This window comes from Rhinopithecus bieti, unplaced genomic scaffold (assembly GCF_001698545.2).
Source record: "Rhinopithecus bieti isolate Rb0 unplaced genomic scaffold, ASM169854v2 scaffold_51227, whole genome shotgun sequence".
In the NCBI taxonomy this organism is placed as follows: Eukaryota; Metazoa; Chordata; class Mammalia; order Primates; family Cercopithecidae; genus Rhinopithecus; species Rhinopithecus bieti.
Window position 1 is genome coordinate 33,662 of NW_016820844.1, and position 22,612 is coordinate 56,273.

Sequence of the window (22,612 nt, forward strand, 5' to 3'; positions counted from 1 at the left end):
GTCACATTAAACTTTCACAAGGGGGAAACGTTCCAAAATTTTGTATTATATCATGATAAATCTTTGTGTATGCAAGTATAATAAAATCTTTGAAGAAAAGAGAAAATGTTTAGAAGCAATGAAGTCCATCTAAGTTAAAAGTGGGCATCTATTTTTTGGCCCAACTGTGCAGTAGAGTGACTGAAGAAAAATCTAGTAAATGATACTGATACACAGTATCAACCTTTGAAATTTTGACTAGTAAAGTTTTGATTACAACACAATTCTTATAGTAATATATTGATATAAAATATAATACATTAAATACAATGCTAATAATAATTAGTTTTTCAATAAAATTCTTACATTTTTACATCCTGACATTTTATTCACAGCAAAGGGGTGCTACTGTGTAGCTTTGGCCATGACCTCAGACAAGTACTAATTTCATAGTCATTCATTCAGCATTTGCATGAATTATAACTTCAGTAAACAGCTTAAAAATTATCTTTTATTATGATAAATGACTCGAGTATAATTTGATCCTTATTACAACATCCCATTTTGTGAATTACTGTTATTCATCATTTTGGTTCCATTTTGTTTCTACATCTCAAAATTTAGTAATTATTAACTAATATTTTAACAGATTCTTTAAAAAATATATTATTACTTTTGTAGAGACAGGGTCTCACCATGTTGCTCAGGCTGGTCACCACCTCCTGGCCTTAAGTGATCCACCCACCTCACCCTCTGAAACTGTGGGAATTACAGGCATGAACCACTGTGCCCAGCCTATACAGATTCTCTGGCTGAATCATAATGAAGGAGAAAATTGATGGAAAAGGAAAAGTTTAGGAAGAAAAGAAATGATAGATAATCATACTGATGAACATAGTGGTCTAATATGCCTAAGACTTCATATGACTAGGGAGAATTCTCTACCAATGAACTGTGCATCCTCAATGGTACTGTCATAACTAAATTTCTGCTATGGACTGAATGTTTGTGTCCCCCTCAAATTCATATGTGGAAGCCTCTCTCTCTCTTTCTCTTTCTCTCCCCTTCTCTCTCCCTTTGTCTCTGTCTCTCTCTTTCTCTCTCTCTCTCTCCCTCCCCACAGTATATGAGGATAGAGCAAGAGGACAGTAGGCTGCAAATCAAGAAGGGAGGCCTCACCAGACACTGAATCAGCTGGAACCTTGATTTTGGGTTTCCCAGCCTCAGAATTGTGAGAAATAAATGTTTGTTGTTTAAGTCAACAAACATTATATAGTTATAGTAGTCCAAACTGTCTAAAACAATTTCCTAGGCTTCTATGTAGCTCGGATGGCAGGCATGTGCCCTAAGCTTTGCCAATCAGATGTATTTCTTCTTTCAGAAGAAACATGTATATAAACAAGGGGGGAAAACTCCAAAATTATGTATTATATCATGATACATCTTTATGCAAGTATAATAAAGTCTATAAAGAAATGTTTAGAAGCAAATTAGGTCTATCTAAATTAAAAGTAAGCATCTATTTTCTTGCAACATTTGCCTTGGTAAGGGTAATGAATAGATATTTGCTAAAAGCAGGTAGATATTTAAGCTTTTAGAGGCAGTGGTGGCATAAGGCCTAGCAAAGGCATTCCATGCTGGGGAACATAATGCTGCTAGCAGTTAACACTAGAAAATGCATGAGGAATCAGAAGGAATGGGTAGTACAATATAAAAGGGTGAATAATCATTATGTGCGGAAGCATTTGGAAAATTAAAATGATAGCTCAAAGTTATAAATTCTCCACCAAATGTATGGTTGCAGAATCAGGAATTTCCTCTGCAGTAAAATAATTTTTAATTTTTGTGACTCAAGAATTGCCATAATTCAAAATCAAATTTATATTATAAATAACTCTAGGTTTCCCATTAATGGAAAGATGAATGAATGAGCTGTGGCATGTTCATATTACACAGCAGCTAACATGAAATCAGTGAATGAATGGTAGCTACATACAACAAAAGAGATGATTAATTTTAGTAATATAAGATTAAATGAAAAAAGATTATAATATATAGCCTGATGCCCTGTATCCATAATTAAAATACATAATTTTATAAATACTAATAGATAAGATCAAACTAAGGAAGACACTTTGGCCTTATTTCTTCAGAGACCCAGTAACTTCTTTGTCTTACCTTAAGTTCTGACAAATCCAAACATTTACCAGAAAATAAACTAACTTGCAACAGGAGACATTTAGTTTTATGAAGACAAAATAATCACAGAGACATCTAGGATACAATTTTAAAGCTGTATCATTCTATGGGACATATTCAGCATTGACAGCAATTCTGTGTGGTAGGTTAATGTCATAGAAATGACCGACAGAGAGAGCACCATGGAAGCACTTAGAAGATGTATCTGGATATTTACTTACTGTGTTGACAGTGATTGAAGTTACCATGTGAAGATCCAATAGTGTTCAAATACCTAAGAGAGTTTAAGCAATTTTTTTTAAAATACAGATTTATTTTCATGAATCCTTGTTTCTCAGTGGCAAATGAAACACCTATAAATTCTAATGATTGCACCTGAAAGGCATTATAAAGCCTCATTCTCCTGGGAAAAAGATACATACAAGAATCTTTCTTCTCCTTCAAATCTGTTGAGTCCTTTTTGTCCTCTGAAGTGAATTAACCACATTTCATAAGGCAATAAATCAAATAAAAAGTTTAACTCAACTCAAATTATTTTGGGCATTAGAATATCTGTTAGGTGGTGGTGAGGAGGGTACTAAAAGGAAGGAGGTATGAGATGAGGAGTTGTCTCCTGCTCTGAACATAGAGCAGAGAGTCAGTGGGCCCCATACAGAGTCCGCGTCATACTTTGGGTTCATATGAACTGGAGATTCCCTGCCAATCATATCTAAGAGGGAAATTTATTTTAGAAAGAAAAAAATGGTGAGGAAACAAGAAGAAAAAAAAACCCGAAAATCTCAGGTTCCACCGAGATTTGAACTCGGATCGCTGGATTCAGAGTCCAGAGTGCTAACCATTACACCATGGAACCTCACTACTGCCATTATTGCTAGCATTCCTTCCTGATGGAATATATCATCTGAACTCAAGCCGTCTTCCCTTTAAGAACCTAAGTTTCTACCCTAATGTTCGTTATCTGCCGCCACCACACAAGTTCCCTTTTCGTTTCGCACAGGGCTCTTCGTGCAAAATCCAAGAGCAAATCGGTTTCCAGGGACAGATAAGGTAAGTCCGTGTCCCCCCTAGACTCTTAGCGTCCCTCTGCCTTCTGCAACCTTCGGGGTTCCCTAGCCTCGGTTCGGCCGCCCTCAACCGGGCTGCCCCGACGCAGGGGCAGACTGCACCAACCTAGAGGCGCTGACAGATTGAGTTGTTGGAAGAACCGCGAGGCTTGCCGCCTCCCGAGCGTTTGTCCGGCGTTCTTTGCTCCTAATGCTAGGCACACTTTTGGAAGTTCAATTTCGTAACATATAAATTATGGATGACTTCAGTTGAGGTGGCGTGTCAACTACTCCTGGCTGTGGCGTTGACAAGGGTAAAAAACAAAAAACAGGACACCGAAAGATGCTTTCAGCTTCACGGGAAGGCTCCACCTCGTGGATACTAAAGGGTAAAGCACTGTTAAAAGCTCGAATATTTGCAAAGCAGGATTTTGTAATTAGTTTCTCACTGATAAAGCTTTGACTTGGTCTTTTTCAATTGTATTAACTATGAGCCTCTCCCAAAATATTCAGCAGTAAAAATTTACGGATGCCAAGACCCGGACGTGACTTGTCTAGGACTGTTCATTGCAGGAGACAAAAGCGATCTTATATTGTCAAATAGAAAGGCCGAGGAAGGAGGCAGAGGGTCCTTAAGAGTAAATAATCGCAGTTGATAGGATCTGAACCTTCCCAACAAGATCACATGAGAGGTATCGGCATCTGCCAAAATGACTTCATTGCTTAGAGACGTCTGGTATCATGGACAAAAATCCTTCCGGCTTAAATGAGGCGGCACTGTCATTACCAGGTTAAAATTGACCCCGCCCGTAGGGCCGTGTGTTCTGCGGCATGAGCTGCAATGGCCGCTGTACAGTGGCAACGAGAATATCCGTACATATCTCATCCAATACATCTTCTCCCAGCCCTATGACTTTCCGATCCACTCACTACCAGAAAGCAAGACAGAATGAAACCCTCTTGCCAAACGGGATAACTAAAGGTGGTTTGCAGGAGCCTCGGGAACAAGAAGCATGAGGATCCTAAGTATTTTCAACAAAAATCTAGCCCACTGCAGGCTTTTGAAAAACTGAAGGTCCCGGTAACAACTTTAAGATTAGCATTTCTAAGGGCTAGGGCTTGTACCAAGTTCTGTGCTCTCTGACCAAAAAAAAAAAAATTAAAATATATGCCTGTAATGGTCAAAGCTGAAACAATTTGAGCAACAATAAATAGAAGATTTAAACCAATCCCTACAGCTTCCCTGATGTGCAACAAATCTCAGTTTTTCAGGGAATCTCCTGAGCAGAATTCCAAATAACTCCACCCCTTCATTCTGGGCTCTGCATAGTGATTGCTCTACAGAACACAGTATGAAAAAGGGTGGGAAAGTAAGCAGTGAATAAATCCCAAAAGCACTACACCAGCAGTGATAAGCCATGTTGATAGTATATAGTCTTGATATAATGTGATAAAAATGGCACTTTAGGCCAAGCATGGTGGTTTATGCCTGTAATCCCAGCACTTTGGCAGGCCGAGGCAGGTGGATCACTTGAGGCCAGGAATTCGAGACCAACCTGGCCAACATGGCGAAACCCTGTCTCTAAGAAAAATGCAAAAATTAGGCCAGGTGCAGTGGCTCACGCCTGTAATCCCAGCACTTTGGGAGGCCGAGGCAGACGAATCACCTGAGGTCAGGAGTTCGAGACCAGCCTCAACATGGAGAAACTTCGTCTCTACTAAAAATACAAAATTAGCTGGGTGTGGTGGTGCATGCCTGTAATCCCAGCTACTCGGGAGGCTGAGGCAGGAGAATTGCTTGAACCTGGGAGGCGGAGGTTGCGGCGAGCCGAGATCACGCCATTGCACTCCAGCCTGGGCAACAAGAGCCCAGTCTTTGGGAATTGGTCTTCATGTTTGCTCATAGTCATTTTATTTATTTCCCAAAAAACAAAATGCTGATGGAAAATTCCTCTCCCTCAAATTCCCTATGTCAAAGTCAGTAGAGCCAAGATTTGTACAATATTTTTTTGCTCTGGACTCCAGATCATATTGAATAAAATCTAGGAAACCCCTTTCCCGGAAAGATGCCCCTAGATACACACATACACCATTTTGAAAACTATCTCAAGGTGTTCATGAAACACTTGAGGTCCATGAATCTCAGGCTAAGAATCCTCTGCATTTGATATTCCTCTGTATGTCATNCCTTTCTATCTTCCCAATTAAATGGAAACTATTGATCATGGGAATAAGAACAAAAATGTGACCAAATGAAGTTATTTCTTCAAAACAAATTCAGAGCTCTGGCTTGCAATGTGCATCGGTACAATTATCTCCTCTTTTTGCTTAATGAGCCACATTATCAGACCTAGTGACACAGCTTGCACAGCATGCAACTGACCTAAGAGTATAAAGACTTGGAAATAGGAAGGACAAATTTTTGTGCCATGCCCACTGCTGCCCTTAGTGCTGTGGACCCAGAATTGAGCAGTACACTAAGCACTGGCCCTGCCTGTGGAGATTTCAGTTTGTAGTGATGGGATATTGGCTAAAAACTGTGAATAAACTAACACCCACACAGAGAAAGTTAGGGAAAACTGCAGGTGACTAGAAACTAACAGCCTAGATAAACTGAGAAGCTCAAATAAGCTGGATATTTGAGTTTAGGCAGGGATTGAAGATAGTATTTAGAAGACAGTGTTGGCCCAAACCTTTTCACGTACTATGAGATACAAGATAGGGGCGTAGTCTGTGGACTGGTCGTCTGGGTGGCAATACCATAGTGGAAGTAAAAGAAGGGCTGAGAAAAAGTTGAAGGATAGACTGAGACCATGGATCGGGCCAGGGCTTCAAGGTTGCTTGTTTTGGGAGCACAAGTATCTGCTTTGAACTGTAAACATCAGGGAGCGGCAGAAGTGACTTTGGGGAACTTAGGAGATTCCCATTGTCCTTTTGCCCTCAGTATAACTGAACATTTTTTTGTTCCCTGCCATGCTGAAGTTGGTTCTACATCAGGAGCTACTGGTACCAGTCTTTGGAAATTGGTCTTCATGTTTGCTCATAGTCATTTTATTTATTTCCCAAAAAACAAAATGCTGATGGAAAATTCCTCTCCCTCAAATTCCCAATGTCAAAGCCAGTAGAGCCAAGATTTGTACAATATTTTTTTGCTCTGGACTCCAGATCATATTGAATAAAATCTAGGAAACCCCTTTCCCGGAAAGATGCCCCTAGATACACACATACACCATTTTGAAAACTATCTCAAGGTGTTCATGAAACACTTGAGGTCCATGAATCTCAGGCTAAGAATCCTCTGCATTTGATATTCCTCTGTATGTCATCTAGCATAATTTTTAACTAATAAAATTTTTAACTAATAAAAAATGAATTCTATAAGCAGAAATTAAGCATCATACTACTGAAGAAACTCCGTCTCAAAAAAAAAAAAAACAAAAAAAAAACAATAATTAGCTAGATGTGGTGGCAGATGCTTGTGGTCCCAGCTACTCAGGAGGCCGAGGCAGGAGAATTGCTTGAACATGGGAGGCGGAGGTTGCAGTGAACCAAGATGGTGCCACTGTATTCCAGCCTGCGTGACAGAGGGAAACCCTGTCTCAAACAAACAAACAAAAAACTCCCACTTTACTTCTGAGGTCTTGCTCCTTCGAACCCCTAACTCCAATCTAATAATGAGAAAAATATCAGACAAATCCTAGTTGAAGAACATTCTACAAAATACCTGATCAATACTCTTCAAAAACTGTCAAGATCATCAAAATCAAGGAAAGTCTAAGAACTGCCACAGCCAATAGAGCTTAGGGAGTCATGATGACTAAAAATAATGTGGAATTCTAAGTAGGATCCTGGAACAGAGAGAGGAAATTACGTAAAAATGAAGGAAATCTAGCATATTCATTTTAGTTAATAATAATGTATACATATTTGTTAATTATTTGTAACAAATGTACCATACCAATGTAAGATTTTAATAATAAGGGAAACTGAGTGTGGGGATATATGGGAACTCCTTTCTATCTTCCCAATTAAATGGAAACTATTGATCATGGGAATAAGAACAAAAATGTGACCAAATGAAGTTATTTCTTCAAAACAAATTCAGAGCTCTGGCTTGCAATGTGCATCGGTACAATTATCTCCTCTTTTGCTTAATGAGCCACATTATCAGACCTAGTGACACAGCTTGCACAGCATGCAACTGACCTAAGAGTATAAAGACTTGGAAATAGGAAGGACAAATTTTGTGCCATGCCCACTGCTGCCCTTAGTGCTGTGGACCCAGAATTGAGCAGTACACTAAGCACTGGCCCTGCCTGTGGAGATTTCAGTTTGTAGTGATGGGATATTGGCTAAAACTGTGAATAAACTAACACCCACACAGAGAAAGTTAGGGAAAACTGCAGGTGACTAGAAACTAACAGCCTAGATAAACTGAGAAGCTCAAATAAGCTGGATATTTGAGTTTAGGCAGGGATTGAAGATAGTATTTAGAAGACAGTGTTGGCCCAAACCTTTTCACGTACTATGAGATACAAGATAGGGGCGTAGTCTGTGGACTGGTCGTCTGGGTGGCAATACCATAGTGGAAGTAAAAGAAGGGCTGAGAAAAGTTGAAGGATAGACTGAGACCATGGATCGGGCCAGGGCTTCAAGGTTGCTTGTTTTGGGAGCACAAGTATCTGCTTTGAACTGTAAACATCAGGGAGCGGCAGAAGTGACTTTGGGGAACTTAGGAGATTCCCATTGTCCTTTTGCCCTCAGTATAACTGAACATTTTTTTGTTCCCTGCCATGCTGAAGTTGGTTCTACATCAGGAGCTACTGGTACCAGTCTTTGGAAATTGGTCTTCATGTTTGCTCATAGTCATTTTATTTATTTCCCAAAAAACAAAATGCTGATGGAAAATTCCTCTCCCTCAAATTCCCAATGTCAAAGCCAGTAGAGCCAAGATTTGTACAATATTTTTTTGCTCTGGACTCCAGATCATATTGAATAAAATCTAGGAAACCCCTTTCCCGGAAAGATGCCCCTGGATACACACATACACCATTTTGAAAACTATCTCAAGGTGTTCATGAAACACTTGAGGTCCATGAATCTCAGGCTAAGAACCCTCTGCATTTGATATTCCTCTGTATGTCATATAGCATAATTTTTAACTAATAAAATTTTTAACTAATAAAAAATGAATTCTATAAGCAGAAATTAAGCATCATACTACTGAAGTAAAATTGTCTTTTAATTGTACATGAACATTTCATTAATATTGGTCTTGTAACTTAGGTCACAGGTGCACCCATAACAAGCCAAAATACTAGTTAAACCAGTTCTCAGAGGGCTCTTGGGGTGTATATTCCTGACAGAGCAGTTTGGGGATACTTGATGCAGACATAAGTAGGTCAGACAGTGGAGAAGAACAGGTGCATATTTATCACAGGGTAATTGGACCTCTACTGAGATAATTTGTTACAGAGAATTGTATTGGTTTCTGTTTAGTGCGGATTCTATCTTCTTCACAAAAGGAAAGTATACACTTCAAAATTGCACTATATACATTTATTCATTAAGGACTAATTCTCAAACTTTGAACATCAGAGAGGCAGTCTCTTCCAGGTGCAATCCTCATGACTATAGCTGATTTTGGACTCCATTCTCCCAAATTATTTCTTATATAATTATTATCATTATAGTAAATGTGCACAATACATTGTTTTATAACCCAAATGGATTGGCAAGTTTTTTGTTTTGTTTTGTTTTGTTTTTTTCTATAAAAACACGAAGAAGCAGGGGACTTGGCATGTCAGGGCTGACTCGCGGGCTGTGTAGGGCTCAGGGGGCCAGGGGACCTGGGTCTGGGGGGTGGGAGGGCGCCGTCCTGGGGTCGCAGCGGCCGAGAGTGGGAAATGGCGGCGCGATGGAGCAGCGAGAACATGGTGGTAGTTTCGTGACTTCCAGGCAACTGCGATGTCTGTGGACTGTCTTGGGCAACATGCTGTGCTTTCCGGCCACAGATTCTTATACATCGTCAATCTCGAAGCCGCTTTCGAAGGTCACCGAAAGATCTGTCGCCAGAGCAAATGGAACATTGGAACTATGCAGTGGAAACCTCATGACAGCTTTGCACACTATTTTGCAGCTTCGGGGCGGGACCACTCTACAGACTATCTGAGTCTGTTCTTGTCAGGAAAGACAGTCTGCAGAAGGAAAGGGTCTGAGCAAAGAAAGAAGAGCAACTTTGTGGGCTTGAGAAGGAACAGAAAGCAGCCCTTCCAAGCCATTTCCAAAACAGGGTCTGACTTTTAACCGTGGATGTCCGAGGTTGCACTGATTTTCAGGACTATTCTGAAAGAGAAAGGGAGAGACAGTCTCCTGCCTTTCCACTCTCAACCTCTTTCCTGGGCGATAGAAGGAACTCCTTTAGTCGGTTTATACCTCGGGTCCCTTATTCCCCTATCACCCTCAGTCCTTGATCGTCTAGTCCAGGGTTTTCTAACCTTGGCACTACTGGCATGTTAGACCAGGTCATTCTTTGTGGTGGGGGCTGTCCTCTGCATTGTACAAAGTTCAGTAGCATCCCTGGCCCCTACATACTAGATCTCAGTAGTATACTCCCCATCTCTTGTTATGACAATCAAAAATGTCTCTAGACACTGTCAGATGTCCTCTGGGAAGCAAAATCACCTCTGATTGGGAACCACTGATTTAGGCTGATGCCTCAGTACTTGTACTCAGTGGATTAACACTGCATTTGTTCAGGCGTGCTAAGGAAGACAGTCTTTTTTTGTTTATTTGTTGTTTCACCATTAATCATTTTAAAGTGAACAATTCAATATCCTTCACAACATTCACAGTGTTGTGTAACCACCACCTTTATCTAGTTCCAAAACATTTCTATCCTTCCAGGGTAAAACCCCTTACTCATTAAGCAGTTTCTCCCCTTTCCTCCCTCCCTCACAACCCCTGGCAACCACCCCAGTCTGCGTGCTGTCTCAATGGATTGACCTATTCTGGATCTTTCATCTAAATAAAATCATAAGAAAAACAAAGAAGCACAGCATTTTCCTGTTCCAAACTCTCTCTAAACTGAATTTAGGTTTCCTAGTGGCAACTGTCCAGTTGCTTTTCACTCCTAGTTCTATGACCTTGGGCAAGGAGCTTAACCTCTCTGTGTTTTAGTTTCCTCAACTGTAAAACTGGAATAAGAGGAACACTTACAGGTTATTGAGAAAATTCAGTGAGAACTTTGAACAATGCCTGACACTTCGTAAGCACAACTGATTGCGGTTATTGTTGCCCTTCCTTCCTTCCTTCCTTCCTTCCTTCCTTCCTTCCTTCCTTCCTTCCTCTCTCTTTCTTTCCTTTCCTTTTCTTTCCTCTATTTCTTTCTTTTCTTCCTTTCCTTTCCTTTCTTTTCTTTCTCTCATTCTCTCTTTTTTGAGACAGAGTGTCACTCTGTCACCCAGGCTGGTGCGATCTCAGCTCACTGCAACCTCCGCCTCCTGGATTCTAGGTCTTTCTCCTGCCTCAGCCTATGGAGTAGCTGGGATTACAGGCGCGCACCACCACTCCCGGCTAATTTTGTATTTTTGGTAGAGCTGGGGTTTCACCATATTGGCCAGGCTGGTCTCAAACTCCTGACCTTAGGTGATTCACCCACCTCAGCCTCCTAAAGTGCTGGGATTACAGGCATGAGCCACTGCACCTGGCTGCCCTGCAATTTCTTGGTTCCTCAATTTTAGACCTCGTGCTGCATATCATCTAGGTCCCCTGGCCCCATTCTGCATCTTGTTGTCTGCCCTGGTGCTGATCAGTATGGACATTTTCAATGGGCTTCTTTATCCTCTGACTCCTGCTTGAGTTTGGCCAAGAGAATACTTACAAGAGATCCAGGGGGAGAGTGAAGAGTGAAGCTGGTATATTTATTCTCTGGTTCTGTTGGCTGCAGTCTGAATCCCCCAGGAAATGTCCCAACATCCGCCAGGAAACCTCTCTACACAGCCCTCTCCAAAGAGCTGCAGGTCCCAAGCTCCATCTTATGCCCGTCAAGCTCAAGGGTAGTGCGGATTAGTAGCTCCAGTAATCTATGTTGCCCATTTATTTATAAATAATAATTTAAATAAATTATCCTCAACTTTTCTAGTTCAAGTAAATATTCCACTTCCTGCTCATGTCCTGATTGATACAGATATCTAAAGACTTCCCACACTGAAAGAAAAGATATAGCCTAAAACACAAATACACTTATCTACCCTCATCTTTCAATGTATTTGTATCATAGTATTGTGGCTAAATAATGTTAAGTGTTTCCTTATTATGTCCATGGAAATATTGTTCACCGCAGGATCACTTGTATACTATAACTACATTCTCTTGTTTTTCCTGATTTGAATACTGCCTCTTTTGTTTGTTTGCCTCCTTTCTGTGTTTCTAATACTAATTTGTCACCCAACTCTCTTCCAGTGCTGCAAAATACTTCTGAATTTGGTCATTTTTCAGTTCCTTTTTTTTTTTAAACTTGTCCAATCTGAACTGGTTAATCTGTAGGTCTGCTTCATAGCGATCATGCTGATGCTTCTCCATCTGCGGAAGAGCCAGCCCCTTTACCGCTCAACTGTGTTGAATGGTTTTTTTGTTAAGTCACAAATCTCTTGGTTTACTCCCTATTTTTGGAGAAGATCCTCCAACAGCTTTCTGAGAAAAGAGAAATTTTTTGAGGTTTTTGCATTTGGCAATCTTAAGCCTGCTTGTGCTCAGATGCATTCCTAGCCACTCCCTTGGTCATCTCTGTAGTGCCAGTGGCTGGCCCCTGCCACTGCATTTCCACTGATGGCTGCTGACTTCTGCCTGAGTTCAGCCAATAGAAGACAATGAAGGAATATTGAGAGGTAGAGAGAAGAAGGAAGTCAGGATATTTCTTGCTTTCCCTCCCTGTTACTTGCAGCATTTCTGGCAGCAGTTGTGTCTCCTCCATGGCTCCAGATCCTGCCAGACCTGCCTGCTCCAGAGGGAGATCCCACCCCTTGGGTTCAGATTTCTACCTCCCATCCCAGTTGGCTTCTTTGATCTTCCACCATCTCTGTAACCAGTTCCCTGCATGTAAGACACTGGAGTTTGAGTCCTCATGAGGTCTCTGTTTCCTGCTTATGACCTAAAAAATATGATGCATTTCTGAAAATATATTTATTCAAACTTCATAAATGATTTTAGTTTGGTCAGGTAGGGATTTCTAGTGTGAAAATAATTTTATCTTAGAATTCTGTGAGCATTACTCTGTTGTCTTCTTGTTATCAGTGTGGTGATGAATTTAAATGCCATTCTAAAATAGACACTCTGGATAATTCTTGTTTTTTGTCTTGTTTTTGTTTTGTTTTGTTTTGTTTGTTTGTTTTGGTTCATTGTGCTGGGCAGTAGGTGGATCCTTTGGATCCTTTTTAGGTTTAGAAAATTTAAACGGCCGGGGGTGCGGGCTTATGCCTGTAATCCCAGCATTTTGGGAGGCCAAGGTGGGCAGATCACCTGAGGTCAGGAGTTCGAGACCAGGCTGACCAACATGGAGAAACTCCGTCTCTACTACAAATACAAAATTAGCTGGGCGTGGTGGTACATGCCTGTAATCCCAGCTACTTGGGAGGATGAGGCACAAGAATCACTTGAACCTGGGAGGTGGAGGTTGCAGTGAGCCATGATCGCACCATTGCACTTCAGCCTGGGCGACAAGAGCGAAACTCCATCTCAAAAAAAAAAAAAAAAAGAGAGAGAAAAGAAAATTTTATTGCATTCATTAATAGTTTTCCCTCTCTATTTTCTTTGTTGTCGTCCACAAAACTTTCAATCACATATTGTTGAAACTTCTAGATTTGTCTTCCAATTTTCTTATCTTTTATTCTATTTTCCATTTTCTTTTTTGTAACTTTTATGGGAAATGTTCTCAACTTTGTTTTCTAACCCTTCTGTTAAACTTTTTTCTGTCATATTTGTTATTTTCTTTTATCTTTTGAGATAGGGTCTCACTTTGTCACCCAGGCTGGAGTGATCTCAGCTCACTATAGCCTAAGCCTCCCAGTCTCAGGTGATCCTCCTGCTTCAGCCAGGTGTGCACCACCACATCTGGCTAATCTTTTTGTATTTTTCATGAATATGGGGTTTTGCCATGTTGCCCAGGCTTATTTTCCTTTTTTTTTTTTTTTTTTTTAAATATTATTCCTTGGAGATATTTATTGAGGATTAAAAGGAAGGATTTTTTAAAAGTTAGAATGGTGGCCAAAGGGAAAAGCACATTTCTTCTGCTCCTTTAGATGTTGCCCTTTGATGTAACTGTAGTACATTCAAGTGGACCTGTCCACTAGGAAGACTCAGGAGAGAAGTCGGGCCTGGAGATAAAGATTCAGTTGTCATCTTCATGGAGATTGCCAAGGAGGGGAATGATGGAAACATGAGAAAAAGGTTGCTGACAGTCTTGAAAATAACTTAGTGGTCTCAGCTTCTTGCTTGCAGCAACTTGGGGGTTCCTTTCTGGTCAGACACCTTCTGGAAATTTTTGTTTTTAATGAATTGAGATTTTACACCTTCACCTTCAATTTGCATTGTAATACCTTCAGCATGGGCAGGGTGATCAATATACCCTGTGGATTCAAACCATAGTGGCGCGCTTCCACAACCATACTCTCAGAGCTTCCCTAACACATACATAATTTTCTTGGCTGAGATACTCCTGCCCCATGCCCATATTTGTTATTTTCAAGGGTTCTTGTTCCCCTTAATGCTCTTTAAAAAGTAATAGCATCTTAGTGAACTATGATAGCACCACTGCACTCCAGCCTGGGCCACAGAGTGAGACCCTGTCTTGAAACGATAATAATAATAATAGAATAGTATCTTATTATTCTCATATATACAGAATGCTTTCTTATTTCCCTGAGAATAATAATGATAGGTTTTTGTTTTTTGAGGTTTTTATTTTTTGCTTCTGTTACCTATTTATCTCTATTTCCACCAGGCTCTCTTTCGTTCATTTGTTTGCCTTGGTACCTGTGTTTTCTCCAATTTCTGGTGGCACATAGCAGTTCAGTCATATTTAGGAGGTAGACCCCAAAACCTAATTGGTACTATGGGTATGGAAAAAAATATAGGCCTCATTCTAGAATGATTGTGTATGATAGGCCATTTCAATCCAGATCCTTGATATGTCCATATCTATGGGTCAGTTTTCTTAATGACAGTCCATTTTCTTGGGGAGCAGAGTCTTTCAATCTTCTGCATGTTTAGGGCTAGTGGTAGAAAAAGCTTAGCTGTCCATACTTTCTGAAACAGAAAGGGAGCTTCAAGTGTCCTATAGAGACTTTCATTCCATCTCCCAATTTTCAATATGTGCTTCACTCCCAATTTCAATTATACCTAGTATCCTTAAGTCAAGAGCATCTCTGGAGCTTTTTTCCCAAAGTAAACCCTCTGTGAAGGAGGGGCAGTACAGACTAATGAGTCTAAGGTTACATGATTCTAACAACTCTTTTTTTGTTTGTTTGTTTTAGAGATGGAGTTTTGCTCTGTCGCCCAGGCTGGAGTGCAATGGCACGATCTCAGCTCACTGCAACCTCCGCCTCCTGGGTTGAAGCAATTCTTGTGCCTCAGCCTCCCAAGCAGCTGGGATCACAGGCGCGTGTCACCACGCCGGGCTAATGTTTGTATTTTTAGTAGAGACGGGGTTTCACCATGTTGGTCAGGCAGGTCTCAAACTCCTGACCTCGTGATCCACTCACCTCGGCTTCCCAAAGGGCTGGGATTACAGGCGTGAGCCACCGCACCCGGCAGGTTCTTCCAACTCTTAAGCCTTTCCAAGAAACTGTGACATCAGCTTTATTATTGTTGGCTTCCCACCTTGCAAACAGGTTTCAGCTTTATCCACTCTAATTCAATTACTATTTATCCAACTCCCTTCTGTCTCCCAAATTTTGTTGATAACTGTGGTATCCACCTAAATTCATGTTTCCTCCTCCATAGTACAGTGTTGTCTGTGGGACTAAGCTACCCAGCCAAAGTCTGTACTTACCAAGACTCCTTACACCTCAGTGAGGCCATATGATTAGCTATAATCAATAAATCATGAATGCAAGTAACATGTTTTTCTCTAAACCTTTAATTAGTGTGCACTTTCCCAAGCTTTAGGGGATAATAGATTCATAAGATGGAAGGGGCCTGGAACCTTGAATCACCACAAGGACAAAAAACAGGTTCCTCTTTCTTTGCTGACACAAAAATCTGCAATCGACTGTTACATGGGTAAGACATAAATCTCAGGCCGAGGCGGGCAGATCACCTGAGGTCGGCAGTTTGAGACCAGCCAAACCAACATGGAGAAACCCCTTCTCTACTAAAATTACAAAAAATTAGCCGGGCGTGGTGGCGCATGCCTGTAATCCCAGCTACTTGGGAGGCTGAGGCGGGAGAATAGCTAGAACTCGGGAGACAGAGGTTGCGGTGAGCCGAGATGGTGCCATTGCACTCCAGCATGGACAACAAGAGCGAAACTTCGTCTCAAAAAAAAAAAAAAACTCGTAAATTTCCATTGCATCAAGCTACTTTAATTTGGGAAGCAAACAATGTTTTGTACTATCCATTATTTGCTCTCATGCTCTCTTCATCACTGTAGGTTTACACATTTTTTGAATTGCTTTTATTGCCAACCTGTGGGCATCTTAAGAAAGCAAAAATAAAGCCCTGGGTTTCACTACCATTTTAACCAGAAGTCCCCTAGAACAATGTGACCACTTGAGCCAAATGTTTGACTAAATCAAAGTTATTGTATCTAGGGACTACTTTTTCCCTGTTCCAGCAATAAAATGCTATTTCTGCCCGTTCGTTTTTAAACCTGAATAATGATGTTTGCTTCACAGCATAGAAAACAAAGAAAAAAACCCCTATGATCCTACAACCCAGGCACAACTAGTAATGCATTGGTGTATTCTCCCACATCTCCCAAATATGTATAATGCAAAAATGTTACATGAGGTTATACATTATATGCATTTTTAAAATTCTCCTCTTTTCACTTAACATTATATCACATGCTTCTTGCCTGAACTATCACAATCTTTTCAAAAATACTGTTAGTTTATTTATTTATTTCTGCTATCCACTAGTAAGAGTTGCAAAATATAGTTTTTATTGGATTTGTAGTATTTTTCCAGGTAGATATAACCTATATTACATAATCATCTTCCCTCCTATTGTTGGAAATGTTTGTTATTTTAATTATTTCATTATTATAACAAAATATCATAAGTGTCTTTGAACATAAATGATTTCTTTTAGTTTGGATTGTTTCGCTAAGTGAGTTTTCTTCAAAATGAAGTGAGTCAGCCGGGCGCGGTGGCTAATGCCTGTAATCCCAGCACTTTGGGAGGCTGAGGCGGACGGATCACGAGGTCAGGAGTTCGACACCACCTGTCCAACGTGGTGAAACCCCATCTCTACTAAAAATACAGGAAAAAAAAAAAAAAAGCTGGACATGATGGCGCATACCTGTAATCCCAGCTACTCAAGATGCTGAGACAGGAGAATCGCTAGAACCAGGGAGGGAGTCGGAGGTTGCAGTGAGCCGAGGTCCCACCACTGCACTCCAAGCCTGGCAACAGAGCTAGACTCCATCTCAAGAGAGAGAAAAAAAAGAAGTGAGTCACCATTTGCACGAGCTTCCTGGTGGAATGGAGAAGTGCTAGGGCAGCAACAGCAAGGATCTTGTTGCAAGAACATGGGTAAGGGAGCTGATTAGTTTCCTAAGACTGCCCTAACAGCCATAAACTGGGTAACTTAAAAAGACAGATTTATTCTCTCACAGCTCTAGAAGTCAGAAATCTAAAATCAAGATTTTGGCCGGGTTGATTGTTTTCTAGGTGCTCTGAGGGAGAATCTGAGACCTCTTTCCTTGCTCCTAATGATTGAAGAAAATCTTTGGCGTTCTTGGTTTGTAATTGCATCACTCCACTCTGCCTCCCTCTCAACATGGCTTTTGTCCTGGTGACTGTGTCTCTAAATTTTCCATTTCTTATAAGGACAATAGTCACTGGATTACTGGATTTAGAGCCTACCTGAATCCAGCGTGACCTCCTCTTAACTTGATTAAATCAGCGAAGACTGTTTTCAAATAGGTCACACTCACAAGTACCACAGGTTAGGATATCAACATATCTTTCTGAGCAACACAGTGCAATTCACTTCAGGAGCAACTCTCTTTTTGTCTGCCCTAAACGAAAATGAATGTGGGAGAACTGTATCTGCAAGAGAGTTTGAGGGTCTCAAATGTAAAGGAATTCTCCCATTTGTATCTGAAAGTCTGTCTGAATCTACTTGGTGGTACTTTGGTCAAGCACTTCAATTCCCAGAACTCAAAGCTGTACTCCCTGAGATTCCCCACTAAAGAATAAACAATAAAAGCCTGGTTCTGTAGTTTTTCCCTGAACCAACAGTCTTTAATCCTAGGGGGAATAAAAGGTATTAATATAGCTAGATTTAGTGTGGCATTCACAAGCTCTTTTGCATTAGGAGGGACAAAGAATGTTCTCAAGCTGGAAAATTTTGGAAAACATGTTATCTAAGGTTCTCCATATTCCCCTGGCTCCTGGGACTGCCTGTTTCCCTCCCTGGGGAAGGTGAAAAGGAGTTAGCTTTTCCTGAGAGGATGGAGACCTTCCCATCAACTTTTTCTTCAGAGGGTCCACGAAGGCTAGGTCTTCCCTGCCCCTTCTCTTCCTGCACCCCTGCTCAAATTGGGTTTCAACGAATTCTTTTTTTTTTTTTTTTTTGAGACGGAGTCTCGCTCTGTCGCCCAGGCAGGAGTGCAGTGGCCGGTTCTCAGCTCACTACAAGCTCTGCCTCCCGGGTTTACGCCATTCTCCTGCCTCAGCCTCCCGAGTAGCTGGGACTACAGGCGCCTGCCACCTCACCTGGCTAGATTTTTGTATTTTTTAGTAGAGACGGGGTTTAAGCCAGAGAAAGAACAAAGCAGTTCAAAGCTGTTGAAGATATTTCTGGCTTAGTATTCAATACTGAAAGTAAAAGCAAATGACTCCAAGGTCATAATTCCTTCAAATTTCCTTTAGCAGGTTTCCTGTGCCATTGCCATTTGAGGGTGTGAAGCTACTAGGATCAGACCCTCAACTCCAGACTCCCTTTCTGCTGGTATCTCACAAATACCTGTGAACAGGTGCATCAACCGTGACTAGCAAGTGGAGTTCTAGGGGGAGAGAAAATTCAAATCTCTTGTCTTGGAATGCTCCTTTGAACTCCACATTTCTCAACTGAATTCCAATTCACTATGGATGACTTATTTCATCTAAAAGTTGGAAGCTCTTAATGCACCTAGAAAATTATTTGTTACTAGACTTAGTAACCAGGCACCAAAACATCTTTTACTGTAGTATCTACTTACTATACTACCCAAGAATGGCACACTACTCACATCTTCAAAAGCTTTAACCAAGAACGCTATGTGGGTGTGTAGTCGTGGCCGAGTGGTTAAGGCGATGGACTTGAAATCCATTGGGGTTTCCCCGCGCAGGTTCGAATCCTGCCGGCTACGGTTTTAGCCTGACTTCTCCCAAATAGTTTCTTTCTAATTGTACCCCAAAGGCAACTGAGTCTCCTGGATTACAGTTGTGTCATCTCCTTTGGTAACCCTGCCTTGTGCCCTGCGTTCTATCTGTCATCATTGTAGGTAACCCTGCATTATAGTTTACCTCTTTCTCTGAGTCCATTAACCTCCTCCTCCAACACACCCGAGACAACTGTGTCTCCAGTAGGAGAAAATCTATTGTGGTGTAAACACCACCTAACGTTAATCCACCTAACGTTAATCCTAATTTGAGGAAGGCAATTCTCTTTTCCTCACCTACAAGCTCTGAGAATTGAAGTCAGACTCCATGGAATTTTCTCTGTAGATAAGTCTAAGTTGCTTGTCTGGGGTGTGAAGATTTTGCCTATTGTATATTAAGTGTTGTGTTTTGTTAGCCCAAGTTTAGGGACTGTCTGTCATTCAACAGCAATAAGGCATTACCTGTTTTGCAGCAATAATAACAATGTCTGTGATTGTAACTTCAATATAAATGGTTGGTTTGTAGACAGTACCACAAACATTGTATCTTCTCGGCCTGAAAATTCGAGAGCCCAAGAATGGGAAAGGTTTATTAAACCACAGGAAGTGGATGTTAAAGCTAACCTCTGACTGCCAAGCCCTTATTATTTTTATTCTATTGATTTTGTTAAATGCCTTCATCTTACAGCTTAGAAAAATTCAAGGTGAAGTTCTCTGGCCCCAGTCTATTCTTCCTATCTTCTCCAGCACATTCAAAGACCAAGAACACTTATCTGGGCTTTACAGTACATTCAGGAAACAAGGTGTAACTTCAGACACTCAGTACTTTGGTTCTTATACAGAAGAAAGTTGGGAAGAAAAGGTCTAGGGAGGAGAAGAAAAGATATGGAAAAACAAGAAAACGGAAGAGAGGAGAAAGGCCAGGAGATGGAAGGAATGGAACAAAAGAGAAGCTAGCAGGGTGCCAAATACAGGAATGTTCTCACCCCTCTTGGCCACTTTTTTATTCTGAGTTTCCTCTGTCTTAGCAACCCCTAAATGCCCTTGCTCTTGTTCTGACAAGTAACTTTCCACTCCCTCCACTCTTTGAAATCAGCCCCTGATGTCAAGGCGCTTCTTAAAGTCCAACACCTCCATAGAGGCATTTGGATTATTTCCAGTTTGGCCATTACAACTAGTGCTGCCATGAATATTCTTGTACATGTATTTCAGTGAATATAAATAAATATTTTTGCTGGAGAGATATACTTATGGGTGGAATTGCAGAACCACAGTACATGTATACATTCAAGCTTTAATATATAATGCTAAGTCATTCTCGCAAGTGATTGAGCCAATTTACACCCCCTGAGCAAGTATCACATTGTCCTGATTGCTATGGCTTTTAAGTCCCCCCCACCCCCACCTTTCAGGAAGCTCGATTTTTATTTTAAATCTGACATACATTCACTAACACATTGCCTGAAGCTTCAGATATTGTTGAAAGCAGCAGTGTTGACATTCCTCATGTGTTCCTGAAACTTGGGAATCTCCTCAAAAGTCTGTGGCCACTTCGTCATCTTCCCTCATACGTTTGATTGACATCTTGTGGATTCTATAGTTTGGAGTTGCCCAGGTCAGCTAGTGCAGCTGGAGCACACACAATCCCCCAGCTGGACCATGTCAATATCTTCATTCCAGGATTTCATGTCTAGAAGGATGGAGGATTTGAACATTTACATGAGCTTTTTGACCATGCAAATAAGAGGTAGATGCTACACAACTGTATTCTCAATAACTTTTAATGAGTGCATGTTGTGTCATTTAAACCTGGATTCTCCTTAGGGCCTTAAACTAACTGTGACTTTGAGTTTTCAGAATTGACTGGAATGTTTCTCTGATCAGAACAGCTGGTCTTAGGAGTGAGGAAAGTCGAGAGGGTCCAGTGACAGTTAAGGAGAAATGGCAAGTGGGTCCCACTGCAGCTCTGCCCTCAGAGCCAGGTAGGGGCCTTCAGTGGGCAGAAGATGCAAAAACCTGCTTTCCTCCCCGTCGGGGAATTGAACCCCGGTCTCCCGCGTGACAGGCGGGGATACTCACCACTATACTAACGAGGAAGAACTGAGTAACTATCTGTTTTGACTACCTCTAATAAACTGAAGTACTCTCGTCCACTTTTTTAAGTCTGTATGTTTGTATTGTACTAAATTGATTATACTTGACGAATTTACACTTTAATATGCCGCCTCAGTCCAAACGAAGGGGTCTGTCAGGACAGCCTGCTTTTTTGATTGTGATGGTGTCGATATCTCTGACAGTGTTTCTAGTCATTTGCAACCAGCGAGACCGGGTGACAAAAGCAGTTGAACCACTGATTCCACAGAAACTGATAATTGACCACAGACTTGGACCTCAGACTAAGACTAAATTTCCATGAAGAGGAAAGCACTATCAAGACTTGTAACAAGTACAGGCTTCAAGAGGATTTGGAGGGCAGGGAAACGCAAGGCGTCCCCGAAAACCGTGCAAAGGTTCTGCTAAAGGGAAAATGATTAGGTATCTACTAATTAAGGCACCCATAATCTTAATGAAAATAGTAAGTAGTCAATCGATAACTTCCACCCTCCATTGTTGTGGGGTTTCAGGATCGGGGAAGTACCAAACTCAACTCGCAACATGCGAGTTAGTTTGAATTTCTTTCTTCTAAATCTTTCCTTGTCACCTCGTAGTCGGCAGGACTCGAACTTGCGCGGGGAGACCCCGGTGCATTTCTAGTCCATCGCCTTAACCACTCGGCCACGACTACCCGGCCGCACCACTTCTTTCTTTCTTTTTTTTTTTTTTTTTTTTTTTTTTTTTTCCACGTTACAGACATGAAGAAATGCAAATCAGGATAACTACTGTATTGGTACAAGAAAATTGGCTTTGTGAGTTGAATGTAAACTTTCAGGTATAACGAGAGTTTGGTTTTTTTTTTTTAAAAAAAGCCAACCTCCTGGGCCACCTGGACAAGAGCACTGGAATGAGAGTCCTCCCGCGTGAGGATGAGCAGCATCAGCGTTCCAAGCAAACAATACAAACTTCACGTTAGTAAACGGTGAGCGAGCTCTCGTCGGCGCCCGAAAGTAGGCTGTGATCTGAGCTCTGGCAGTGGAGTCTCTGCAGATGGAACTAAACTTTGCTAATTACGAAGTGGAGTGAGACCCTAACTTATGGCCCCCACTCATCCATTGCCTTTGAACAGCCCGTCTTTCGATAGTCCTGGACACTCGTAGGTAATTGAAGACAGAGTGGAAGATTGCATAACTTGTGTGAAATCAGCACTTTGATCAAAGTAGAAACTGGGCGAAAACAGCTGGTGATTTACATGATTTAAATGGTTACAATGCAAAGATGTCCACTGTGGCATTATTTGTATATAGCATATAAATATGCTAACCAGTAAGGGAATGGTGTGATGCATTCCTGTCATAGGGTACCATACAGCTGTTAAAGAATTAGATTCTGGCCGGGCGCGGTGGCTCAAGCCTGTAATCCCAGCACTTTGGGAGGCCGAGACGGGCGGATCACGAGGTCAGGAGATCGTAGACCATCCTGGCTAACACGGTGAAACCCCGTCTCCACTAAAAAAATACAAAAAAATAGCCAGGCGCGGTGGTGGGCGCCTGTAGTCCCAGCTACTCGGGAGGCTCAGGCAGGAGAATGGCGTAGACCCGGGAGGCGGAGCTTGTAGTGAGCTGAGATCCAGCCACTGCACTCCAGCCCGGGCAATAGAGCGAGACTCCGTCTCAAAAAACAAAAAAACAAAAAAACCAAACCAAAC

General features: G+C 41.4%; 4 non-coding genes across 4 annotated transcripts; 1 reads left to right on the plus strand and 3 right to left on the minus strand.

The window, feature by feature from the left end:
* Positions 1-2,959: 2,959 nt before the first annotated feature.
* Positions 2,960-3,031, minus strand: TRNAQ-CUG (transfer RNA glutamine (anticodon CUG)). Its single transcript has one exon. It is a non-coding gene; the product is annotated as a tRNA-Gln (tRNA).
* Positions 3,032-18,716: 15,685 nt separating this feature from the next.
* On the plus strand, positions 18,717-18,798 carry TRNAS-UGA (transfer RNA serine (anticodon UGA)). Its single transcript has one exon. It is a non-coding gene; the product is annotated as a tRNA-Ser (tRNA).
* Positions 18,799-20,834: 2,036 nt separating this feature from the next.
* Positions 20,835-20,906, minus strand: TRNAD-GUC (transfer RNA aspartic acid (anticodon GUC)). The gene has a single exon. It is a non-coding gene; the product is annotated as a tRNA-Asp (tRNA).
* Positions 20,907-21,513: 607 nt separating this feature from the next.
* TRNAS-AGA (transfer RNA serine (anticodon AGA)) lies at positions 21,514-21,595 on the minus strand. The gene has a single exon. It is a non-coding gene; the product is annotated as a tRNA-Ser (tRNA).
* Positions 21,596-22,612: the final 1,017 nt, after the last annotated feature.